Below are 26,171 nucleotides of genomic sequence, written 5' to 3'. Positions count from 1 at the left end.
GTGAACTAATAAACTTGTGAGCTTACATAATTTAAATAGTTCCAAATCACAGAAAAAATATATACATACATAGAAAGATGTTGATAAAAGCATTTAAATGGGCTCTTTTCATCCTTCTTGAAACTATAGGGTACCCGTAAAAGAGCGAGGAGGTTTGGCTTTTTTTCGCTTTCTCTTTTTACTCTGTAAAGCAGACTCGGATAGGTTCCAAGCTATTAAACTATTTGTGATGTACAAGTCATCATCATAATTGGGGGCACACTTTCTTTTGACCTTTTCAAAACTTTCATTTCCCAAATGTGACAGATAAGAAGTGCTTTTATAGCACCAATAATGATTTTTTCCTATGGGAACTTGCCAATTATAAGTTGAAAACGAAGGAAAGACCATACTGGATATACATTTAGAATCTCAGTGCACCCAAAAATATAGCTGAAATACTTAAGAATCATGCTTAGAGGGTAATTCAGGTGAGTTCACAATCTAACCTAGAGAAACGCAGATTAAAACAGTTCTAGGGCAAGTATTTACTCCCCTTAGCACCTTACATAATCCTGCCCATAAAATGTTCTCAGTAAACAGTGACTGAGTGTTCAAAAATTGCATCTGCAACTATTAGACTGAATCTAAGCTTTTAAATATTAATAAAAGTTAGAAATTTAATACATGATAACACACACACACAACCTACAAAAAAGTTAAGCACCAAGTTCTTACCAACTCACCAGACCTCAGATACCTTGAGGACTGTCTTATTGTTCTCATGTTCTTAGCCCCTAGCATGATGCTTAGTACACAAAGGCCTTAATAAGTGACACTTAACTGAAACTTCTCAGATACAAGAATATGTTTCAGTAAAGAATATGTGCAACTTCCTCGCTCTTCTCTAACGATGTCACCCTTCACGGGAACTTGACTTTACCTTTCATTTGACTTATACACACTAAAGTTAAATTCACTCATTCGTTCACTTGTTCATCCAGTCAGTGGATATGTACTGATTTCTTGTTAGGTGTCAGGCATTGTTCTAGCCCCCCACTACCTAACTTAGTAGCCACCAGGTACATGTCGTTAGTGAGCATGTGAAATGTGGCCAGTCCAAACTGAGATGTACTTATGTGTAAATTACCCACCAGATTTCCCACACTTAATTTGGAAAAAAAAAGGATATAAAAATATGTCATTGATAATTTTACATAGATTGCATGCAGAAAGAATATTTTAGATATGATGGGTTCAGAGCATTATTAATGTTAATTTGACCTTTTTCTTTTTATTAAATTTTTTTGGTGTTGACAATATTGATTTGACCTTTTTCTTTTTGCTCTTTTAATATGCTACTAGCAAATATGGTATATGATTACCAAGACTTGAGACAAAGCCCTATTTTTGAGGGCCTGATATTCTACTGGAAGAAATCCATGGTAAACAAAGAAATAAATAATAAGCAATGTTATTAACTTCAGATCATGAAAATCATGTGAAGAAAATAAAGCGAGGTAAAAGGAAAGCGAAGGACCAAAAAGGAATATTTTAGGGAGGGTGGCCATGGAAGTCTTTTCTGGGGAGGGGACATCTGAGCAGGAAACATAATGATAAGAAGAGGAAGTTATAGAAAGATCGGGGGAGGGGGACCTGGACAGGGAGAAAGAACGGCAAGTGCAAAGGCCCTGACATGGGAATAAGGTGTGCGAGCTGGAACAACAGCAAGAAGACCAGGTGTCTGGAGCACAGTATGAATAATGGGGAGGAGGTCAGAAGGCAGAAAGGCACCAGAGTATGGAAGTCCTGGTGAGAAGTTTGACCCTATAAATTCCATGTAATTCATGTTAAAATTCCTTTGGGATTTTTCACGGACATTGACAAGCTGTTTCTTTAGATTTTAAAGGGGCCAAGAATAACCATAACATTGACCTACCAAATACCAAAAGTTACTATGAAGTTGTAGTCAGGGATGAGATGAGATGAGATAAGTGCCCCTTGCCCTATTCTTAGCACTGTGGTACTGACTTCAGGATAGATGAAACAAAACTAATGGAGTATAACTGAGCAGCCCAAATGATCCAGGCATCTAAATTTTTAAAATATTCAATAATACTGTGTGTATGTACATGGAAATATGTGATTGTATATGTAATAGATATACACATATCTCATACATATACACATATGTATAAGGGACACATACATGAGGCAAGAGTATCCTATATAATAAAGAGGTAATATGCAAATTGACCCTCACACTCTCACACAAGATGCCCCCATATGGTCTCAAGATGGCCACCACAAGATGGCTGGCAGGGGAGGGCAGTTAGGGGTGACCAGGCCTGCAGGGGAGGGATGTTGGAGGCAACCAGGCTCGCAGCGGAGGGCAGTTGGAGGCAACCAGGCCATTTAGGCCTGGCAGTCAGACATCCCCTGAGGGGCCCCAGATTGGAGAGGGTACAGGCTGGGCTGAGGGACATCCCCCCCCCCCAGTGCACGAATTTCGTGCACCAGGCCTCTAGTAAAACTATAAATGGGAAAGAAAAATAGCACCCTAAGGAGAAGGAGTTACTTCTGGGGAGTGAGAGAACCAGAATGAGGGGAATTGGCACTAACATACTCATAATTTTTAATTCTCTTTCATAAAAGATTTAAAGTCACGCACACAAGTGGCACACAACATCAGTAATGCTGATTTTATAATTAGAAGTGAAGAATAACACAAATTGTATCTGTATGCACATTTTTAATCATAAATATGTGTGTTTTCTAACAGGGGTTGGAAATGGACAAAAAACAGTAGTGATTGTTATAGAGTGTTCCAAACTTCTGTAACATTACTTTAAAAGTGGTATTTAATATTTAGTAAAGAAAACATATTATAAATCAGGAAAAAAAATTTCAAGCCTAAAATTACACTTAAAGTGTGTAATTTGGAATCAACTGTATTAGTGAACAGCAACATGTTGCCCACAAGCATTCACCAGAATTAAAGAGAATCAAACCTGCTAATAATTCAAATAAAAAATTTGTATTTTAGTTATTTTATAAGCAGTTTTTTAAAGTTTCCTATTATTCATAGAGCACTGAGTTGAAGTCATCCTTATTATCAAATAAAACACAATTTGGGGAGAGTTGAATATGTATTACACCTGTAAATACCTTATGTACCCAAATGAACAAATTTGTTCAAACCTCATTTTCTTTGAGAGCCATCAACACTTTGTTGTTACGATTTATTACTTGAATATTTTAAAAATGGATAAGCCTTGGCCAGCATGCTCGGTGGTTAGAGCTCAGCCCACGCACCAAAGAGCATGTACCTGGGTTGCAGGTTCAATCCCCAACCCTGGTTGGGGCACATGTGGGAGGCATCCAATCCATATGTCTCTCTCACATTGATGTTTCTCTATCTCCCTCTTTCTCTCTCCCCTCTCCTTTACTCCCTTCCACTCACTCTAAAAATCAATGGAAAAAATGTCCTCAGGTGAGGATTAACAAAAAAATAAAATAAATAAAAAATGGATAAAATCAGATTTATAAAAATTTTAAAATAGTTTGTAGGCTCATGGTCTCAGCATAGGAATTAACCCTTAGAATAAAGTTCACTGCTTAAAATAAGAAATTAAATAGAGGGGGGAAGGAATACAAAATAAAGCCCTTTACCTTTGGTCAAGCAAAATAAGTACCACAAAAGACACTATGCACACTATCTGCAAGTATGAGAGTAAGGGCGAAGAGGTAGTGTGGCCAGTTATTGTGTAAAGTTCACAGTCATCGGGTGGATTCATTGCTGAACATTAGCAACAAAGGCTGGTGTCCCTGCTCACGTTCTCCAGGCAACAGAACTAACTATGCACAGGCCCTTAAATGTGAGGTTGGTCAAGGCCATCAGGAGGAAACGTATCCTTTTACAGCAGTGTGCTTGGACAGAAAGAAATGTCATTACTCAGGCATCTCAGGAAGCTATGCTCGTTCTCCCTGGGTGCCACAACAACAGTTCCAGAAAGCTGCCTTTAACTGGAGAAGCGGGCGGTTAAAACAAGCTGGGAGGATTCCTGGTGACATCAGCCAAAGACCCTGCCCAAGATGAGACCCAGACAGGGCCACCCAGGGCTGTGAAAATCTCCCCTGGCCTCCACTCTAAGCTGTTTCTCTCCTTGATGCACAAACAGAACATGATATTCTCCCCACCCAGGTTCATCTCACATCAGTCATCACTCATTTCCTTGCTGAATAGTAGAAGGGAAAGGGGAAGCCTGAGAGTTTGGAACAAGATTCCACTTTAGTATTTAACACCTGCTCCTCATGCATCGAGCTCAGACAAACCACCATCACCATCCTGCTGGACTCGATATTCATCCTCACCTCCAGATGACACAGGTCAAATCTTAAGCAAAAGTCACACTGTGGGCTTGATTCAGGTCCTCCCTGTTCTACCCTGCTGCATGCCACACGATGCCAGTCCATACTCCTGACTTCCTTTTTTTTTATGGCATTCTATTAACAAGGAAAGTCAACGACTAGAATTCCACCTTAATGCAATATTGATAATGACCCAGGGGCATGGAATCAAGCATTCTGAATCAAATGGATGTTTAAATATGGGTGGTATTATTTTATCCATTTGATGTATTAGAGTTAGCCATTTAGCAACCTAAGTTATTAGAACACAAACAAAATTTAGTATTTTCACAATGCTGGCAATTAAAAAAACCAATCATCCACAAAGGTACTAAAGTGTCTAATAATATGTGATTTCCCCCAAAAAAACATCTATTCCTTCTATTTCCTAACTAAAATAAAGCTGTTTATTTGGATACCCCAGGTAAAACAAATCTGAAAAAGTAATAAAATTACACACTTTACTTGGAAGACAACAACCTTACTATGGAGAGGACACACACTGCCTGCCCTCTGCACAATCAGAGGTGGAGTTCCCTTCCCCAACGGCCAGGGAGGTCCTCAAACAGTGTCCCTGGTGGGCTGCCAGGGTGCTGTGTTGCTATCTAGACAAGCATTCTGGGAGCTGCCCGTGAGCCAAGGCAGCAGAGGATTCCGACTCCGAAACATTTCAGGCATTTTAATTTTATTACAGTTTCAGCTATGTAAGCACAGGCCTCAGAAAAAAAAAGAAAACTTGATTACCAACCTTCATGAAGGGGACTTCATGAATCCATTACTTTTTCTTCTAAGTATAAGCCTTCAGACAGTACTTGCACAGGACCACCACTTCCCACCCACGACCCCCTCCCCACTGCATTTCAAACCTTATAATATCTCATTTTAGCAGACATGAGATTCTTCAGTAGTCATTTCCTTCAGTGAGGCCTGTCTTGGTGGAAAAAGAAAAACCTGATACTTAGCACAGTGAGAAGCAGAATTTAAAAAAAGAGGGGGGGGGGAAGGAAATTGTTATAATTACAGTGAGAGCTTTTGCATGCAAATTCTGTTTTCCTTGGGGGGAATTTGCATACCTCTGTGGAAGGAATCCCCATGCTAAAAGTACACATTAAGCTTTTCAGCTGTAGTCTAAAAGCGATATACTTGCCCAGGAATTGCATAGGGAAACCATCTATGAATACATTCCAGGCCATGTCCAAATAATGCTGTTTATTTAAGAAAAGGACTTCACAAATGTGGTATATAATATTTAAAAGGTAAACCATCTATGCTGGAAGAATTGAGGGTTATCCGTCAGGCCGAGACAACCAGTGAAGAGTAGGGCATTTGTTTCATCTGGTCTCCAAAACTTTTCTAAACTCTGGTTCATAAAGATAAATACATTTACAAGATGAATACATTTCTCCTCAAATTCTGAACATCCAACTAGAGAACAAAAAATTCTCAATTGTTAAATGCTACGATCCAATGATATTTTTGTGATAAAAGAAATGAAGAATGGTGAAGGGACCATCCAAAATGAAGATCCATTTGGATCATTTGGTTTAAATTTGAGGCAATAAGTGTCTGCCCTTAATTGTTGAAAAGTATTCTATATAATAAAGAGGTAATATGCATATTGACCATCATTCCAACACACAAGATGGCCACCCCCAGGTGGACGAAAGATGGCCGCCAAAAGATGGCCAGCAGGGAAAGGCAGCTGTGGGCGATCAGGCCAGCAGGGGAGGGCAGTTGGGAGGGACCAGGCCTGCAGGGAGGGACATTGGGGGTGACCAGGCTGGCAGGCAGAAGCAGTTAGGGGCAATCAAGCAAGCAGGCAGGCAAGCAGTTGGGAGCCAGCAGTCCTGGATTGTGAGAGGGATCCCAGATTGGAGAGGGTGCAGGCTGGGCTGAGGGACACACACACACACCCAACCCCTACCCCTGTGCACGAATTTCGTGCACCAGGCCTCTAGTTTTAGATAATCAGTCATGAAGGAATGGTGCTAGCAATGCTTCCCATTGGTGGGCTTTAAGAAACATTAGGTTCACATTTCTACTTCACAGCGGAAAAATACTTTGGGAAAACAATAAACTATTATGGATCAAAATAATCATTTCTGTCTGAAAGAAAACTAAATCTATGACAGCTACTTGAAGCAGGCCATTCTTCTCAAGAGGCTATTTTTACAATACAATACATAATTTTTTTTTTTAATTTTCATTGATTTTAGAGAAAGGAAGGAAGGGGGAGAGAGACAGAGGCAGAGAAACTGATTTTTCTGTTCCACTTATTAGTATTTATGCATTCATTGGTTGATTCTTATATGTGCCCTGAACAGGGATGGAACCTGCAACCTTGACTTATCACAATGATGCTCTAACCAACTGAGGGACCCGACCAGGGCTTATAAATAAAACTATTTTTAAATGAACTGCCCACCAACAGGAGAAAATTGGCCATTTGCATTAAAAGCAGCCTATCTTTGTCAGGCCTTTCCCAAGCAAACAAGTTAGCAGTGGATTGGGGAACTCTGAATCCAGGAGCTTTAGCAGCAGTTGTCCAAAGTGAAGGTTTGTGTGTGGATGGCAGGAACAAAATGAGTACAAACATTTTATAACCCAGAACCTTTCGAGATGACCACCACCGGCTACAATGATCTGCCACCTGGGTTACGCCCCAGCTTTATATCCAGAACCTTTATAAATGGGACACTTTGAAAAATAACAAGGAGGACAAGCAATTTTTGGAAAAGTGCAAAATGTTCACAATATGTTAAGTGGAAAAAGCATGAGATCTCGATTTTACAAAACAAACAAAAACAAAATGCATCTGCATTGCCATCTGCAATACGCTCCGGTGCCATGTTAGCAGGTGCGCTGCCAGAACAAATCTGGGACCAGCAGTCCTGCCAGGGCTGTGCTGACATTCCTCCTGGATGGGGATAGTCCCGGGTGGGGACAGTCCCCAGGAGGACTGGCACTAAGGAGGGCATCTGTGACAAAGCTGAATCTAACATTTTTCAACCTGGCATTTGCCAAACACATTTTTTTCCCAGGAACACCTACTAACATTCTTACTATCTCCCCTTGGAAAAAATCTGTCGAACACAATGACCAATGGCTTAATGAACACAGGTGGATCCAGAGAAAATGATACTAAAATAGCAACAGCGGTGGCCTGCACATCATGGAATTTAAAATTCTAATAACAAATCACATTTATTACTTTCATCATTTGGGGAAAAAATGCAATGCTTTGGGATGATGGAAGTGCCACGCTGTCCCACTGTCTTTATTTCAAACCATTCATCGATGAAAAGTACATTCGGTACTTTAAATGCCAATATACTAATTTGGAGAGAAGTAGAAAGATTTGGCAGTCTGTAGACTGCCACGTGTAGGCTAGCTACAAAAGAGATGTGGTCAGCTTAAATACCATTCTCAGATTTCTGGTGTCCTATGAAAATAAATGAAACCAGGAGTCCAGCCCTGGCAGACGATGAAGAACCTTTCTGCCTCTCTAATTTCCTGTTTATACTCTCAGATGCCAACCATTACTTGCAGGCTTTTCGAGAAATTTTAAATATGTAGAGTTAGTCTAAATAATGTCCAATCTCTTTATTCCCCCCACATGCAATATACTGTGCAAACCGAGGAGAAATCATAGTTTGAGGGACATTTCTATGTCTGAAACAACAATGCCTATATCAATGGGAAGATGTTCAAATCCCATGTTTTAAAGAACCAAGTTTTACTGAAATAAATGCTAATTAGTATACATGTTCTTCTCAATTAAATATATACTTTACATACCTTCAACTGTAATCAGTACTTCAAAATAAATAAATAAAAAAACAATTGCAAACAAAATAGTTGAAAGTAGCCTTAATGCTGCATTCATTTTCTTTCTTCCTTTTTTTTTCCTTTTTATTGAATTTATTGGGGAGACAATTGGTAACAAAATCGTACAGGTTTCAGGTGCACAATTCTACAACACATCATCTGTATACTCTATGCTAGGTTTCAAATGTTGTACAAATTAACACACTGCAAAAATAGTTGAGTGCTGTGAAATATCCATTTATTAACAACAGAAGAGCTGCTAAGCTTCTCTGTGAAAACTTGTCCAAAAAACTTGAGAATACTGGATGCACAGAGCATAAAAGCTGGAAGAGGTGATCCTGCCCCTCCACACCCATCACTCACAACACTGACACCTCACTGGTTAAGTGGCCCACTGGTCACACTGCTGGTTAGGGTCACATAAAGCCAGGTGACAATTTCCAGAAGACCAAGGCTTTGGAGTCATAACTGGAAACTCCCGGAGCTACTTAAGACAATGACTGCAGCTCGGCCCTGGCAAGAACAAAGAGATAATATTTATGTGAGAATGAACTTACTCCATCTGTGCCTGGCACACAAAGCTTCCCCTTCACTGTATTAGGCTTGCACTTGAACTTGTTCTGCCTGTTTTCCAAATAACTTTTGGCTGATGCCAGAAAAAAACCTCCTGTTATTTTATCTGAACCCAGCTTTCATAATTTGATAAGCACTAGAATGCATGCATTGTGTGTGTGTCAGGGGAGCGGGGGGCTGGAGGGTCAAATGTTTATTAAATCAAGAAGCGATCATTTTAACCCATTTTTAAACGTCATTTTATTTCCCATAATTATGCATTCAGACACCACATGAATTCCCTATAAGTGAAAATGGTAAGATTTTCTTTCCAACTACTATCAGTGGCTATATACTATAATTTTGATTGTTTATTGTTCTGTCTTCCCCACTAGAATGTAAGGTGCTACTTGAGTTTTTATCCTTTTTTTATTCACTTATGAAGCTCGAGCTCCTAAAACAGTGCCATGCCTGAGGTAGGTATGTAACCAAGACTTGTTAAATGAGTGAATGCTAGTACATGCACCTCTGTAGCCTATTCTTTTTTATTTGCAAACGATCATGATCATTTTCACATAAATAAATACACCTCTAACACAAAGGGACAGAGACAAGTTTGGCCATGAGTGGGAGAGAGTTGAAGCTGGGTAATGGTTTATGGGGATTCTTTATACTGTTCTTCCTACTTCTGTGTATATTTGAATTTTCTATAATAAAAAAATTCTAATATACATTTTCTTAATTATTTCTTAATAACTACATAGTCTTACTCTATCATAACCAGTTAACCAATGCCATGCTGAAGGATACTTGGGTTCCATCTTTTTCTTTATTACAGACTAGAGGCCCGGTGCACAAAAATTTGTGCACTCGGGGGGGAGGGGGGCCCCTCAGCCCGGCCTGTGCCCTCTCGCAGTCTGGGACCCCTCGGGAGATAACGACCTGCTGGCTTAGGCCTGCTCCCGGGTGGCAGAGGTCAGGCCTAATCCCTAGGTGCAGCCCCTGGTCGGGCTCAGAGCAGGGCCGATTGGGGAATTGGGGCGCCGTCCCCTGTGATGCACAGAGCAGGGCGGATTGGGAGGTTGCGACTCCACCCTTAGTCACGCTCAGGGTAGGGCTGATTGGGGGGTTGGGGCACCAGCCCCTGTCACACTCAAGGCAGGGTCGATGGGGAGGTTGCGGCGCCACAGCCCTGTCACGCACAAAGCAGGGCCAATCAGGGTGTTTGGGAGCTCCCCCCGTCACGCACAGAGCAGGGCCCATCAGGGGGTTGGGAAGCTCCACCCTGTCATACACAGAGCAGGGCCCATCAGGGGGTTGGGGAGCTCCCCCCTGTCACGCACAGAGCAGGGCCCATCAGGGGGTTGGGGCGCCACCCTCTATCACCCACAGAGCAGGGCCGATAAAGGGGTTGGGGCTCCGCCACTGTCACACTCAGGGCAGGGCCGATGGGGAGGTTATGGCTCTACCCTATCATACACAGAGCAGGGCCCGTGGGGTGGGGGGGTTGGGGCGCCGCACCCTGTCACACACAGAGCCGCAGGGCGATCAGGAGGTTGGGGAGCTCCCCACTGTCATGCACAGAGCAGGGCAGATCAGGGGGTTGGGGCACCGCCCTCTACCACCCACAGAGCAGGGCCAATCAAGGGGTTGGGGCTCCGCCACTGTCACACTCAGGGCAGGGCCGATGGGGAGGTTATGGCTCTACCCTATCACACACAGACCAGGGCCCGTGGAGTGGGGGTTTGGGGCGCTGCCCTCTATCACCCACAGAGCAGTGCTGATCAGGGGGTTGGGGCGCCGCCACTCTCACACTCAGGGCAGGGCCGATGGGGAGGTTATGGCTCTACCCCGTCACACACAGAGCAGGGCCTGTGGGGTTGGGGGGTTGGGGCGCCGCACCCTGTCACACACAGAGCCGCAGGGCGATCAGGAGGTTGGGGAGCTGCCCCCTATCAGGCACAGAGCAGGGCTGATCAGGGGGTTGGGGCGCCTTCCCCTGTCAGGAACAGAGCAGGGCCAATAGGGAGGTTGTGGCCCCGCCCCCTGTCACACACAGAGCCACAGGGCCATCAGGGGGTTTGGGCGCTGCCCCCTGTCACACTGATCCCGGTGCAGGGAGGCCTTGCAGCTCTGCTGATCCCGGTGCTGGGAGGTATATTACCCTTTTACTATATAGAACAGAGGCCTGGTGCATGGGTGGGGGCTGGCTGGTTTGCCCTGAAGGGTGTCCAGGATCAGGGTGGGGGTCCCCACTGGGGTGCCTGGCCAGCCTGGATGAGGGGATGATGGCTGTTTGCAGCTGGTCACACACCCTTCAGGGTGGGGGTCCCCACTGGGGTGCCTGGCCAGTCTGGGTGAGGGGCTGAGGGCTGTTTTCAGGCTGGGACTGAAGCTCCCAACTGCTCCTTTTTTTTTTTTTTTTTTTTTTTTATTCTGAGCCAGCTTTTGCTCTGAGGCTCCAGCTCTTAGGCCTCCACTCCTGAAAGCAGGTATCTGGTTTGTTTAGGTTCTACAATCGAAACTCTGTATCAACTCTAGGTCTGAGATCCTGGCTAGCTGAAAGCTGGTTTCTGGGGTTTTGTTTAGCTTCTATATTCGTTACTATGTTTCAAACTGCCAGCTCAGAGGCCTGCAGTGGCAGGCGGGGAACATTGGAGTCCTCCGTCACTGAAGCAAGCAAGCCTCATGTTAGTTTCAAGCTGCCTGGCTGCCGGCCGCCATCTTGACTGGCAGTTAATTTGCATATTGCCCTGATTAGCCAATGGGAAGGGTAGCAGTCGTACGCCAATTACCATGTTTCTCTTTTATTAGATAGGATGGTGCTGGAATATTATGTAACTATCTGACTATAACCTTAAAATAAATTACTAGAGATAGAAGTTTTCACATTTAAAATCTCACACATACCCCCTGACCAGTTTGGCTCAGTGGCTAGAGCATTGGCCTGTGGACTGAAGACTCCCAGGTTTGATTCCGGTCAAGGGCATGTACCTTGGTTGCTGGCACATCCCCACTGGCGGGTGTGCAGGAGGCAGCTGATCAATGTTTCTCTCTCATGGATGTTTCTAACTCTCTATCCCTCTCACTTCCACTCTGTAAAAAATCAATAAAATATATTTAAAAATAAATAAATAAATAAAATCTCACACATACTGCCCATCTTCCCTTCCGAAATTCTGAACCAGCGTACTCTCCCATTAGTGCAGTGGTTCCCAAACTTTCTTTGGCCATGCCCCATCTAAGCACCTCTAAAATCCTGATACCCGCCCTGTGACATATAATTCTTATTATTTAAAAAGTGAACTCCTGCCCTAACCGGTTTGGCTCAGTGGATAGAGCGTCGGCCTGTGGACTGAAAGGTCGCAGGTTCGATTCCGGTCAAGGGCATGTACCTTGGTTGCGGGCACATCCCCAGTGGGAGGTGTGCAGGAGGCAGCTGATCAATGTTTCTCTCCCATTGATGTTTCTAGCTCTCTGTCCCTCTCCCTTCCTCTCTGTAAAAAATCAATGAAATATATTTAAAAAAAAATAAAAAGTGAACTCCTGTTCACGTGGAAGAAGCCTAAAAGGTCATTAACGTGGTCTAAACAAGCTTCCAAAGGAACATGGCATCCAGGAAAGAGAAAATTAAAAGAATGAAAGGGCAATTGGAGTACTGAGGGAGAAATCACTAAGAAATTGCTTAAAAAGTAATAATAATATGAAGTGATATAAAAAAATAGCAAATAAAGTTTCAAAACATATAATAGAGAACTGAAATGCATAGATATGTCACAATATATATTTATATACTGTATATGAAGCCCCTACCATAAGAAATGCAAAAAATTCACTGTTAATAACTCATTCTTGAATTGCCCCCCTTAAAAATCAAATTGACCCCCTATGTTGGGAACACGCCCCACGTTGGGAACCATTGCATTAGTGTATTAAAGCCGTGCTTTTCAGAGAGCGGCCCACAGTGACACTGACCGCACCTGTCCACTCTTGGGTCCTAATGGGGGAGGCTCAGACACTGAGAGCAAACGTAGAAACTTTTATGGGAATTCGACAGAGTAATTTTATATCTGATGAACATTTTACAGAAATACAGTTGAGATTTCATTTTGTGTATTTTCTTTTTCTGGTTATTTATTTTTACTGTATTTGACAATATATCAATCAAAACACAGATTGGGGGAAAAACAGTCCTTCACCAGTTTGAGAACTATGTTATAGTACTCCCTTCCCCACACCATCACCAATTGTAGAGATTTGTTTTTGTTTTCTTTTCATCATTTTGGTTATTGAGCTATACCATTGTTGGTTTAATCTGCACTTTTTTTATTGATTTCAGAGAGGAAGGGAGAGGGAGAGATAGAAACGTCAATGATGAGAAAGAATCATTGATCGACTGCCTCCTGCACGCCCCTACTGGGGATGGAGCTCGGGCACATGCCCTGAACAGGAATCCAACTGTGACCTCCTGGTTCATAAGCCAACTCAACCACTTAGCCACTCCAGCTGGGCTCATTCGCGCGTTTGATTGTTAGTAGGATTGCACATACTTTTAACATGTTTGCTGGCCCCATTTTTATTATTTTATGAGTTACCTATTTGTATTTTCTCCCATAATTCTATTAAGATTTTCATGTTGTTGATAAAAGTATAAGAGGTACTTGTAAAACCTCTTTGTACATTAGGAATATCAGCTCTTTGTTTGTCATATGTTATGCAAATATTTCCCCAGAATAATGTCCTTTAAATAAGTTCATATGGCATTCCACTTCACTAAAATAAAATAATAAGAGATTTAAAATGATTTATGTACTTTAAAATTTTAAATTCTTGCCTTCATGATTTCAACTTAGAGATGCCTTTCCCACCACATGTTTGTAAAATATCCATCCATATACTTTACTCATACTTTTATAGCTTACCCTGTTACATTTACAATTTTTATCCCCTAGAATTATTTTTGTATGAGGTGTTTGGTATGGATTCTGCTTTATTTTTCCAGATGACTAGGCAGGTGTCCCAACACCTTTTACTGAATAATTCATCTTTTTCCTTCCAATTTGGAATGCCAACCTTATCACATACTAAATTACCTTACATACTTATCTAAAAATAGACTCTCTATATTTTACTCATTGATGTATTCTTGTACCATTACAACTGTTCAATCATCACTGACATATTATTCTTTGATATTTGCAATGTCAAGTACCTGAGATAAATATTTCTTATAATTCTGGTTTTATAGGTTCATTCTTCCAGATGGACTTCAGAATCATGTTGGCAAGTTCCCCAGTTTGATAGGGATTGTACTGTGTTTGTAGTTTAACTGAGCAAAACTGATATTTTTGTATTACTTTCCAAAAACGAGAGTATTGCTCTCCACAAAGTTGCAACTTATTTTATGCCCTATGATTAAATTGTATAGCTTTCCTCACTTAGTTCCTACACATGTCTAGGTAAGATACTCCCATCTTTTGTATGATTGTCTATCATTATTACAAGTAAAATCTCTTTTTAATAATATTTTCTGACATTAATGTTGGTAGTTAAGTCATTGTGTAGTTTTACTTATTTATTGTATAGCTAAACAGCAATACTAGTCAACAATCAGTTTTGAGGTGAGTGTAAACATACTTTGTTAATTCCATTCATACTCTCAAAGCAAGCACTTGTTTCATGTATTTCAAAATATTACTGCATTTAAAAATTAATCCTATATAATAAAAGCCTAATATGCTAAGTGTCCGGTCGTCTGGTCGACTGTTCAACCAATCAAAGTGTAATATGTTAATGATATGTTAAGGCCACTCAACCACTCACTATGACATGCACCGACCACTAGGGGGCAGAGGCTTCGACTGGTAGGTTAGCTTGCTGCTGGGGTCCGATCAGGACTGAGCAAGATGAGCCAGGCATGCCCTGGAGCCCTCTCATGGTCCCTCCCCAGCTGGCCAACCTCCCGTGTCCCTCCCTCCCCAGCCCCGATTGTGCACCAGCGGGGTCCCTCGGCCTTGCCTACACCCTCTCGCAATCTGAGACCCCCCGGGGGATGTTGGAGAGCTAGTTTCAGCCAGATGGCAGAACAACTGTCACTATGATGTGCACTGACCATCAGGGGGCAGACACTCATCGCAGGAGCTGCCCCTGGTGGTCAGTGCGCGCCCACAGGGGGAGTGCCACTCAGCCAGATGCTGGGCTCACGGGTGGTGAGCACAGCAATTGTGGCAGGAGCCTCTCCTGCCTCCACGGCAGAGCTAGGGATGTCCAACTGATGGCTTAGTCGTCAGTTGGACATCCCCCGAGGGCTCTCAGACTGTGAGAGGGTGCAGGCCAGATGAGGGACACCCTGAGTACACAAATTTCGTGCACCGGGCCTCTAGTATTATACAAAAATATGGACTTCCTTCAAGTGACATAAACTCTACTAGAGTATATAAAACACATACACATGCATATATTATTATATAAGAGACAACCTGGGAGGTCTTTAAAAGGGATAAGAGTTAAAATTTACTATAAGAGAAAACAGAAGGCATTTTACAAAAGGTTATAAATCTTCATGAAAAGGTAGTATTTACTTTGAGCACACAATGGCAGAATATGAAAAGATTACAGGCATAAGATTCTATGAAGAGAGGGAAAAAACAACAACATATGATCAAAGGCAAAAGGAGGAAAAGCCCCAAGTTTGGTTGGAGCACAGGGAATGCTAAAGAGGGATTAGAATAAACATAAATCGATCATTCTGGGGCAAAATGAACTTGCTTCCTGTTTCGTAGAAAATGGGGAACAATGGGAGCTATGCTTTAGGGAGGCGAATCAGGGCACAGTTACTCTTGTAACTCAGCAACCGTGCTATAAGGAAGCCTAAGCAGTCTGTGCACAGCCCACCTGGGGGTAAACTGAGGTTCCTGGCCCTTAGATCCCAGCTGACAGCTGGGACCAACTTGGCAGGCACGCGAGTGAAACATCTCAGAAGTGAACCTTGTGGTATGCCGTCAAGACCCTCTGGCTGATGCCACAAGGAGCAAAGACAAGCCTCTCTGCTCTACCTGCCCTCACTGCAGATTCAAGACTACTGTGGTTTTGAGCACTCAGACTTGGAGTGGTGCGTTGCATAGCAATAGTTACTAGGACAGAGACCAATTTAGAGACTCTCACAATAGTTCAGATCAATAGGATCAAGAAACAACTTGAAAAGCAGCTGTGAGAATGGGAAGAAGGGTTAGATAGCTTGAAGATACAATCAATAGGAAGATTGCAGTCTAAAATGTAAATTTTAATTTAGTCCCTTAGTTATTTCTGTAAGAATTAATTAGATAGAAATGATTATTTACTGATATTTGGAACTGCACATTGTGGTAGATTAGAATATTTCAAAGCCAACAGTTCTTCCCTCTCACTACCCACCCCCACACCTCTCACTTTCCTGCCACATTGCTATCAAGCTTGAACATTTGATTTGCTTTATCAATGGTATGTGAGTTGAAACGACGGTGGGTCAGCTCCAAGTAAAGGCCTTAAGAGACACTAAAGGTTTCTGGTCAGTCCTTACACTTCTGCCATCGCAGAAGAATATGCCCCATGCAAATATCAGGAGAGAGACAGACATAGGGAGTAACCCTGACCCCAGCCCACAGCTGGGAGCCAAGCCCAGTGGAGCACAGCCAAGGTAAATCACATCCTAGCTAACCTCCAGACACACAAAGGAGAAATACCTATGATTATAAATAATACAAGTCATAAGCCATTGTAATAAATAAATTACTTCTTGTATGGCACTGGTTTGTTATTCAGAAACCATTATATCTGACAAATATATTTACTAATATTTGGGAACTGCCCACCATCTCATCACACATGTGAATGATCATAATCCCAATTATCAATACTTTGAGATGCCTCTCATTTAGAGAAACACAGTATAGATAGATACAGACACTGGTATTTTAAATGCTTGCATTGGGTCAATTAGGTGATGTAGGTTTCTGCAGATAGAACCAAACGAGAATGTTTTCATATATGATGCAGTTTTTTTCTCATCCTTGACTTCTTACTACAACCACCCTCACTGGATGGGGCTTCTCTGGTACAAAGAAGTACATGTGGCCAAACTAGAGACACAAAAGACAAGGCGCTGGGATCCAGCACACAGCAGCTGTTCTCAAGTACGGTCCCAAGACCACTTGAGGGGCACCATGGTCTCACAGTGACACTAAGGCAAATGAGCACTTGTCTTTCTCACTCTTATTCTTTCCCAAGTTGGAGCTCTTCACAGGCCTCATCATGTTTGATCTCAACAGACTACAGAAGCAAATAGGAGAATCCAGACCTGTCTATTAAGTCGGAAATTAAAGAACTGCAAAAATATAAAACAGCACCACTCTCTTCACCAAACGTATTTTAAAAATACAGTGATTTTTCATTAAAAATGTTTTTATATTAACATGTAATGGGTTTATTATTAGTATTTAAAATCAATAAGCATTTTTAAATGTCTCCATCTTCCTTTCGAATATGGCAAATATGTATGATATAGGCTACATACATGGAAGCTGTTCAGGACCCTGAATAATGTTTCAGAGTATAAAGGAGCCTGAGACCAAAAAGTTCAAGATATACTCTATTTGATGGCATAGATTACACAATCAATATGTTAAAATTAAACAAGTACACTGGAAGAACAGACTTTAAAAAAGTGGAGGCAATGGGGGCGAAGTTGTGGGGTTCCTACAAGAACAAGTCCTCAACTTAAATATTATCACCTCATAGCTTAGATAAAAGTGACAATCATGTGGCTCCTTTGTGCAAACCTTTTACCTTGTTCATAATCGTCTTCCTGAATAGTGCCTGGAAACGGCAGGAGAGATTAAATCATCTGTCACAAGCTACACAGTGTAGACACTAAAAATGTATATTTTGCTCAAGTTGTTACATATCACTTGAAAGATGCTCTTTCATTATTAAAGGGGAAAAAATGGAGGTATGCTAAGTCAACAAAAACAATCTATTAACATAAATATTTATGTGTTTATTAAGTATTTTCCCACCACAGGACTCAAAACATTTCAAATATATGGCATACAAAAAACCTCTGTTAGTAACCTCACAAGCATAGAGGCTATTTCTACATTTTAAAAAAGGAAAATGTTATTAGTTAATACATAGTAAACAGAAACATTAAATCCCTAATACCTCACTCTGCCAAGCAATCATTTACACGTCAAGCCCAACGCAAAGGGTTCTCTGGACCTACAACATGGAGACTTTTGAATGAGCACCACATACTTTCTTCCTCTGTTTTAATCCAAGATGACTTCATAGCATCCTTTCCACCTTCACTGTTTGCCTATATAGCCTACATGAAACCCTTACACCTGGAAGTGAAAATTAGTCACTAAATTTGGGTACTCCGAAACCACAATCTTCATTAAAAAGTCACTCAAAATGCTGAATCTCCATTTTACAAAATTGACAAATTGTTTTTCTAATAAGACATCAAGCTCTCTTCTAATTCTTAGGTCTATCTGTAAGCAATATGGAGCAATATAGGGAAATATGTGTCCTAGCTTCTTCAATAGCTTCATCATAACTATGTTTAACACATGATACTGTGCAGTAGCTACTATGCAGAGGAAGATTCCAGATAATGAGCAACTAAAAAAAGAAAATGGTCAGCAAAGAATTGATAAGAAAAAATGGTAACATTTACATAGCTAAATGAGAGTGTATATAAGGCTAATATCAGCTTCTGTAACAAATAGATCCAAAAAAATATATAAAGGCTGAACACATAGAAATTTATTTCTTCCTCTCATGCTCACATAATTTATACCTTTTCTTCTATTGTACAGAGTTATTAGTGGGAAAAACTGCACATATGATCATCAAATATCTTCTATGCAGAAACACGTAGGTAGGCCTGGTTAGTGAAGAGATCTTCTTCATGCAACAATTTAGACCCAGGTTTCTTCAATCCTGTCTCCTGATTATCCACTACACTTCACAATCACATGCATCTAACAAGAGGGACAAAAAAGATAGAGCATGGGGTTTAGGAGAGGTGTCCCAGATTTGACACAGATGGTCACACAGCTGCTGTGTGCACCACAGTAGGGAAGCAGTACACGGGAAGAACAGACAATATGCTTAAACACCATGTAAAACAATATGGCACAGTCTGCTTGTTCTAGAAAACAAACAAAACAGGCCGGTCAACCTAGCCGCTAAAAATCAGAAATGTGATTGTTCACAGGCAATGGTGTTGATTAGAATCTGAGCAGAAGAAACAACCTCTATCAAAAAAAAAAAAAAAAAAAAAAAAGACTTGTTTCATCACTAAGCCAAAGTGGGATGTTTGTAATTCTGAGATATGCGGGGTTTTTTAATAAAGGTTAATGAAAGGATTTATTTCCTTAAAAGAATGTCAGGATGTCTTACTTGTGTTATGACTAATTTCATGAATCACTGATATCTGCTTCTCTTGATGGTCTTTAATTATGCTGTCATTATTACTCCATGTAGAAAAAAATGTTAGTTGGAATAGGTGAAGCTAGTTTGGGCTCCTAACATATGCAGAAAAGCTGTTTTCCTTAGCATTTCTCCTTTCTTCTCAACAGTCGACTCTGTTACACCTACCACCAAAGTCACTGGCCCTGACCACCACAACTAGCTCTGCACAGGGCCACCAGTGCTGCTGCGTGCAGCAGACAGACAGAATTCTAAGCCATCAATCACTCCAGAGGGACAATTCCAGATTTGGCAGTCCTTAAGTCCTGTGCTCATGCTAGCTGGCACAAGTCAGGAAAAACACAAAAGTGGGCATTTCTGTTTCAGCAATTAAAAGAAACAAGGGCACTCTCACCCACCCAGTTTCATACAATGATGGGTTTCCCCCAATTTGGGAAAAATACTCAGATGCTGGGCAACCCAATTGGTGACAAATGTCTACGGCAGACATGACAAAATGTTAACCTCCTGATTCTTGGGTTGATGCTCAACCACTGAGCCACACCATCCAGGTTATGATGACCCATTTTTAATGGCAAACAAATTAATAACCTTTTACAAGTTGTGCTTTAACTACTGTTAAGAAAATACATTATGTCAAGAAGCTCCTCTTAATTCAGTAACATTTTATATTCATGTACATTTCTTCAGAACAGCGGCAGCTACAGATAATTGTCAAATAGTCATATACATACACAAGGAACGTGAACCATCCTTGGTACTACCATGGGCTCCAAGAGCTCTTACAATATCCCACAGTCTCCTGGGCTCTGTGGCCAACACAGGTTAGGAGCTGTCTTTTAAATACCGTGTCTCTAAATGTCCATCCGATATGTGACAATATGTTACAGAGATGTGGGTCATTGTCCACAAGAGAGTCTTTAGATTAGAGTTAGAGAAATGAGAAAAAGCATCTTTCATAATGTTTGAAGTCAGATTTTTCAATGTATATCTGGCAGCAGATGGACAATAATTACTTATGCTGCAGCTAAGCCCAATTATCATTTTAGATTCAAGGATCAAGGTCTAACTATTCCTATTTCCCATAACTCTTATTTTCACCAAGTCCTTTCCTATCATCATTTCATCAAAAAGTATCCTCACTCTCTGCCTGTGATTAACTTATGTGTTTCTGTATCATCTTTGAAGCCAGTATCTGAAGAAATAATTTGAGGAAAAAATATATAACAAGCCTTTACTTAGTCACTTTGCAGTCATTTCCCTGTAATTCATCTGCATACAACAGATTTTTTCAAGTCCATTTCTGAAACAGATTAGCAGTTTGATGTCTCTATTTTCAAATATACTCTCATAGTACTAATGTCCAAATGCTGAGTTTACACTGGTGTTTCAACTTATCTTAGATAGCCAAATATTCCACCTTAGCTTAAACTCCTCTATTTCCAATTCAGAGATTAGAAAGCATGTTTGTTTTTCATGCTAGATTCCCAATGATCTAGTCTAATTCTCCTTTTTTGCCATCAAGAGGTAGGTGAAGTTTTATTAGTAATATATGGGTAGCTAGCTTGGGAGCTGTGTCAGAGAGGAGAACTGATCTATTCCTAGGCTGGATGTGCCCTTGAGCTGGACAAGGTCACTGACAGCTGGAGATGAACAGTCACTTTTGTGACGCTGACAGAAGAATAAAGAAAGACCCCATCACCATCACATTATAAAATGGGGAAGAAATGTTCCTACACCATAAATTCTCTGCCCAGAAATAGTCTAAGAGCTCAAATCTTACAATCTGAGAGGAGACCAAAGGGAAACATTGGAGGCTAGTGACACAAGGTCACATTTGACCTCTGTGATCTTGGAACATCACAGAATCTCAGAGGAGATCCTGTAGCACTTGTGCCCAGAACTTCCCCCACTGTGTAGGCCCTGCTCTGGTCACCATGCTGTCATCAGAATAAAGATCCCCAAGCACACCTTTCAGAGTAAAATTTATTAGGTGAAAATAAAACAACTGCTGGGCTCGGAGCGCCCATGAAATTTAGAAACATCCTAAAGAGCCCAGATAGATTACAAAAAATGCCATAAACCGAAGAATGCTCATAACTTTGTTACAGCTAATAAAGTATCAAGCAAATCACAATTCACACTATGAAAACAAATCTCACAGAAAGAAAAAAAAAAAAAAAGGAAGATATGACAACTTTTACTGGCCAGACCATATTCTACTTCCCAACTCTGTGGGTTTCCTAGAATGATGTCACCCACTGAAAAAAAGAGGACCATATTTCATCAAGATAAGCTGAAATTAATCTATTTCAATAACAAGAGTAGCTACTGAGAGACATCCACTTATTACACATCACATGTAGACTGCTGTAGACATCAAACACTTGCTCACAAGAGTCATTCTTTAAAAAGCCTGGCAAATCCAATGCTGAATTTAGGAAGCTGAATATGAGATTTTAAATCAACCACAATGGCAGGCATTAGCAGCATAAAACTTGCTTCCAGATTAAAGGTCTGAGTTGCAATTTAATCAAGATAACTCAATTTTTGAAAGTCACAAATTAATTTTAAAAAGCACATACGCCTACCTTTTTAAGGAAGATCACATTTCAGGATTCCAGATCACAGAGAACCTGTCGTCTCCTGTGGGGGGAAAAAGAAGAAAGGCTATCTACTAATAACAGAGTCACAAAGGTGAACTTTAAAGACCTGCCAAAATTTCCTCATGTCATGGTTTCATGTACAATATTAAACAATGGAAAACTTTCAAGTAAGAATTAACATATTTATTTCTATCTAAATTATATATTTTGAAGAATTTTATTCCAATTATTTGATTTCTAAGGAGCTAATGGGTAAAAGCAAATGGAAATGTATAAAAGTAAAAGGGAATTTTTCAAAACTAGCATTGAAATATTTCCCTCACATCTATTCCAATGACTATACGCAAATGTTTTGTTTTATTCCATGAAATAAATGTATAAATGAAGAAATAAGTGTATAGAACTCCACTCCTATTTCTATTTCCCAGTGGAAAAATGAAGTAAAGTGGTTGTAATAGACTGTGTAGGTAACAATTATAAGCTGATGTCTCCTGTTGAATTTTCTTTTATTGTCCAAGCTAATAAGCCACATATATGGGCTCTATTTTTCTTAGCTAATACTTTTAGATCAAGAAAAATATATAAAGAAAAGTAAATCAAAATAGGATCTATCTGATTTTATTTTACTTTTATTATTTTCAATAAATAATTGACATAAAACCTGCTAGTCACACACAAACACTAAATGCAATTTTTCTATTCAAAATTATGTGTTGGTATAGATTAAAATGTCCTAATATTTTAATTTTCTATACTCAAGCCCAAAGAAGGAAATAAATGATTTAGTTTTATACAAGTTAATCATCTACTATTAAAATCATTTCTGTTCAATCTAATTAAAATGACCAATGGAATAATGTCCACAAGAATATAATCCTGACTCTGACCCTGGCATGCAAGGTTTCACGTGAAAATTAATTTAACTTCCAATGGAGATAATGATGTGTAGATTCAGAAACAATGGCCAGATTTCTAACCCCAAAAAAGCTCCAAGGACATGAAATGACTACCAGTGCATAAATTAAAGGAATGTAGACGCACACACATCAAAAGGGGACTCCTAGATTAGCTGGTGGTTGCTTCAGTTACCACCTTCTTTTCAGACAATAAAGACCCTTGGTAAACTCTAAGATCTTCTCCCAACACCTTACTGAAAGGAGTGTGAATCCTGCACCCACATCCATACCTGCATATAGCCAAGGTTGAGTACAGCCCTTCTTGGCCACATTTAGCTCCAGAACCTCTTTCTTTTGAAGCAACACCAATTCTCCACGTGGACTCCCCCAAACAAGCCAGTATCGGGAGCCATTTTTTCTCCTGCTTTTCTTCACTTGAGCTATTAGCCAGCATTGCTTGGGCTCTCACTGCCAATACAGTACAGTTAGGGTCAGTAATAGCTGTCTATTCTATTTCTGAAATTTCAGAGGCAGGTCAACTCTGCTAACAAAAGAAAGGCAAGAGAGACTGATGACTGATAAGAGACATGGGTCAACAGTCACACACGGAGCCAAATCATAATCAATGGCATAGCAACAACTGGAATAGAGCTTAAAGCTCGCAGATTTTCAGTTCATAAACGGGCCATCCACAAATAATAAAGCTAGGATTTGCTTCAAAACAATGCAGTTGGGGTTGTTGATGGGTAACAGATGAAACAAAGTGCCCATGGTTTTGTTATAGTTTAATGATGGCTGTGTGATGGCTTAGTAATGCTATCTGAAGGTTTAATGATGGATATATAAAGGCTCACTGTAATATTCACTATACTTTTGTTACATTTAAAATTTTCCAAAAAGTTAAAAGATGGTCATTAAGTACCACACGAGGAAAAATGAACAGCGAGCAGTTATGGTTTTATAAATGAAGTAATAATGGCCTTGAAGCTTCCTTCCAGTACTTCACAAGCCAAATAAGAGGTATATATTTAACTGCAATAAAGCATTGTTTTATGTCAAGTACCTTTGCTTTGAATTAAGTGATATCAACACAGAAATATTGGTTATCTCATGCTTGTTGAATATTGTAGATAGTTAAATATGCCTTTGATTAATATAAGCAGGGAAATTGATAACCTATAATTAATATCAATGTGATCAATTTCATGAGCAAAAACTTTCTAAACAAGAGGTCTGCGAGGGGACCATTAAAAAATAGTCTTTCTTGCCCTGACCGGTATTGCTCAGTGGATAGAGCGTCGGCCTGTGGACTCAAGGGTCCCAGGTTCGATTCTGGTTAAGGGCATGTACCTTGGTTGTGGGCACATCCCCAGTAAGGAATGTGCAGGAGGCAGCTGGTCGATGTTTCTCTCTCATCGATGTTTCTAACTCTCTACCCCTCTCCCTTCCTCTCTGTAAAAAAATCAATAAAATATATATATTTTTTAAAAATAGTCTTTCTTAGTGCAAAATTTGGGGTCACAAGTAAAAACTATCAGATTTACAACCCACTTGAGCTCCCTGAGTCTTCTACTGCTGTGAAACAGCCAAAAGATGGGCACTTGATAGATGATACCACTAATCTGGCTAGAATTTGAAAGAGACTAGAAGAGATCACCTGAGGCTTGAACTCAGCTTTCACAACAAAGAAAAGTCACACACCAAGTAAAATCATTCTCATAGCCTAGGAATTTGACTGATTGACCCACTCCTGGAAATCTGACCTTGAACATGGTTTAAGGAAAGACCCTGGTGAATCTGTGCAAGCCTTCCTCGAAGTGAACCAGGGGCAAGAACAAACTTGGGTTCCCTCTGAATAGAATATGCACAAGACGGTTGAATCCTAACATGAGATTTGATGATGACAAAAAACAAATGTAGTTGATGGTTTTCTGTTTTCTTATTTTAGTTTTCCTGACCTAAAACAATCTGTTTCCTTTCTAATAAAAAGGAAAAAAACAATACCCAATTATGAAAAGGGCATTTGTCTGACTTAATGGATAAGCACATAAAACCTGGGAAAGAGAGTATAATAGGAAAGCCAGAGCAACTCGGCCTTATGAGGCAGGCTTCCAAATTTATCTGCAAAAAGATCAAGGGTCAAAGAAGGGAATGTGTGGGTAATAATTATGAACAAGTTGCATGATGGAGGTCAGCTAAACAAAATTCACTTGTTTTCAATTTGAAAATCACAGTTCGAGCAATTTACTACATGAGCTAAAAGAAGCTTTCAGTAGCTAACATCCATACTCATCCATGAATTTTTATTCATTCAGCCATATTTTGTAGTCTAGTTTTATTAAATTGGGAAAATGGTACATTATAAGGTAGTAGGCATTTAATAAATATTTGTCAAATAAATGAATGAATGAGGTGGCAACTACTACTTACCAAATCATGAAATCTAAGGCTACTAGAAATGATAAAAATAAAATCCCCATATAAGCAGTCATGACTATTTGCCTAATATTCACAGTCTTGGTTTTCTTCTGGGTAGCAATATGTCAGGTTAAAATGGTTAGTTCTCCAGACTCCCTTGCAGCTAGCATGGCCATGTGATGCAAGCGAGAGATCCTTGAGATAGTTTATTCTCATACTATGAACATATCCCCTTTCCTCTTTCCTGAGAATAGCTATTAGGAGGTGCAGAGTTATATCATAACCATGACGACAGAAGACAAACAACAGAGGGAAAGGAAGAGGGAGCCTGGTTCTTTGGTGGCATCCCTGAGATGCTACACTTGCCCAAAATGTTTGGATTACTAAACTTGCATTTCATGTTAGTAGTGACAAGCTTCTGTGAGTTTAGGCTACTGCTTTCCATAAATCCACAGCCAAAAATATTCTAACAAACAGCAGATATAATTTATCCCCCCTCCCCCCGCCCTGTTCCCTAGCTGTGTTCTCAGAAACCACTGCTATTTCCACTAACTCTGATGCTCCACATAACTGTCCAATAACAGTTATGTAATCATCACTGACTTCATCAACAGTTTCCACTTGTCAAGAGGATGCCTCACACTAAAAGGCCAACCGCTTAAGGGAGAGCAGCTATCAGGAAAACCGTAAGAAACAACAAGCCACTCATCATTCCACCACTACACTCTCCTGTTAGGGACACAAAAGAAAATGATGACCAAAAAAAAGAGAGCAAAACTATACCACAGTGATTAAAAAATGAAGAATCTTCTAACTTAAGAGTTTTCAAAAACTGTATGACTCACAAAGAAAATATTTAGAGGTATGGCTAAAATAAGCATCAGAAATGAAACATCTCTAAGAAAACAAGAATAGACTGATACCTCTCAGGGCTGTCATGTTTCCGATGCACCTACTTTGTGGTAATACAGGGCCTCGGCAATGCATCTTCTGTGGAACTTAAAACTCC

General features: G+C 40.4%; 1 protein-coding gene across 4 annotated transcripts in view; it reads right to left on the bottom strand.

The window, feature by feature from the left end:
* PLCB4 (phospholipase C beta 4) overlaps positions 1–26,171 on the bottom strand; it is a 382,360-nt gene that overhangs the window by 335,211 nt on the left and 20,978 nt on the right. For 2 of the 4 annotated variants that reach the window (XM_036322572.1, XM_036322574.1), the window contains exon 2: positions 21,834–21,888. The exons of the other annotated variants lie outside the window; for them this stretch is intronic. The gene's annotated coding sequence lies outside the window, so the exon portion shown is untranslated. The remainder of the gene's footprint in view (positions 1–21,833; positions 21,889–26,171) is intronic. 4 annotated transcript variants of the gene reach the window in all.

Source organism: Myotis myotis, unplaced genomic scaffold (genome assembly GCF_014108235.1).
Source record: "Myotis myotis isolate mMyoMyo1 unplaced genomic scaffold, mMyoMyo1.p scaffold_m19_p_9, whole genome shotgun sequence".
NCBI lineage: Eukaryota > Metazoa > Chordata > Mammalia > Chiroptera > Vespertilionidae > Myotis > Myotis myotis.
The sequence above is the reverse complement of the archived record's forward strand: the minus strand, read 5'-3'. Positions and strand labels throughout refer to the sequence as shown.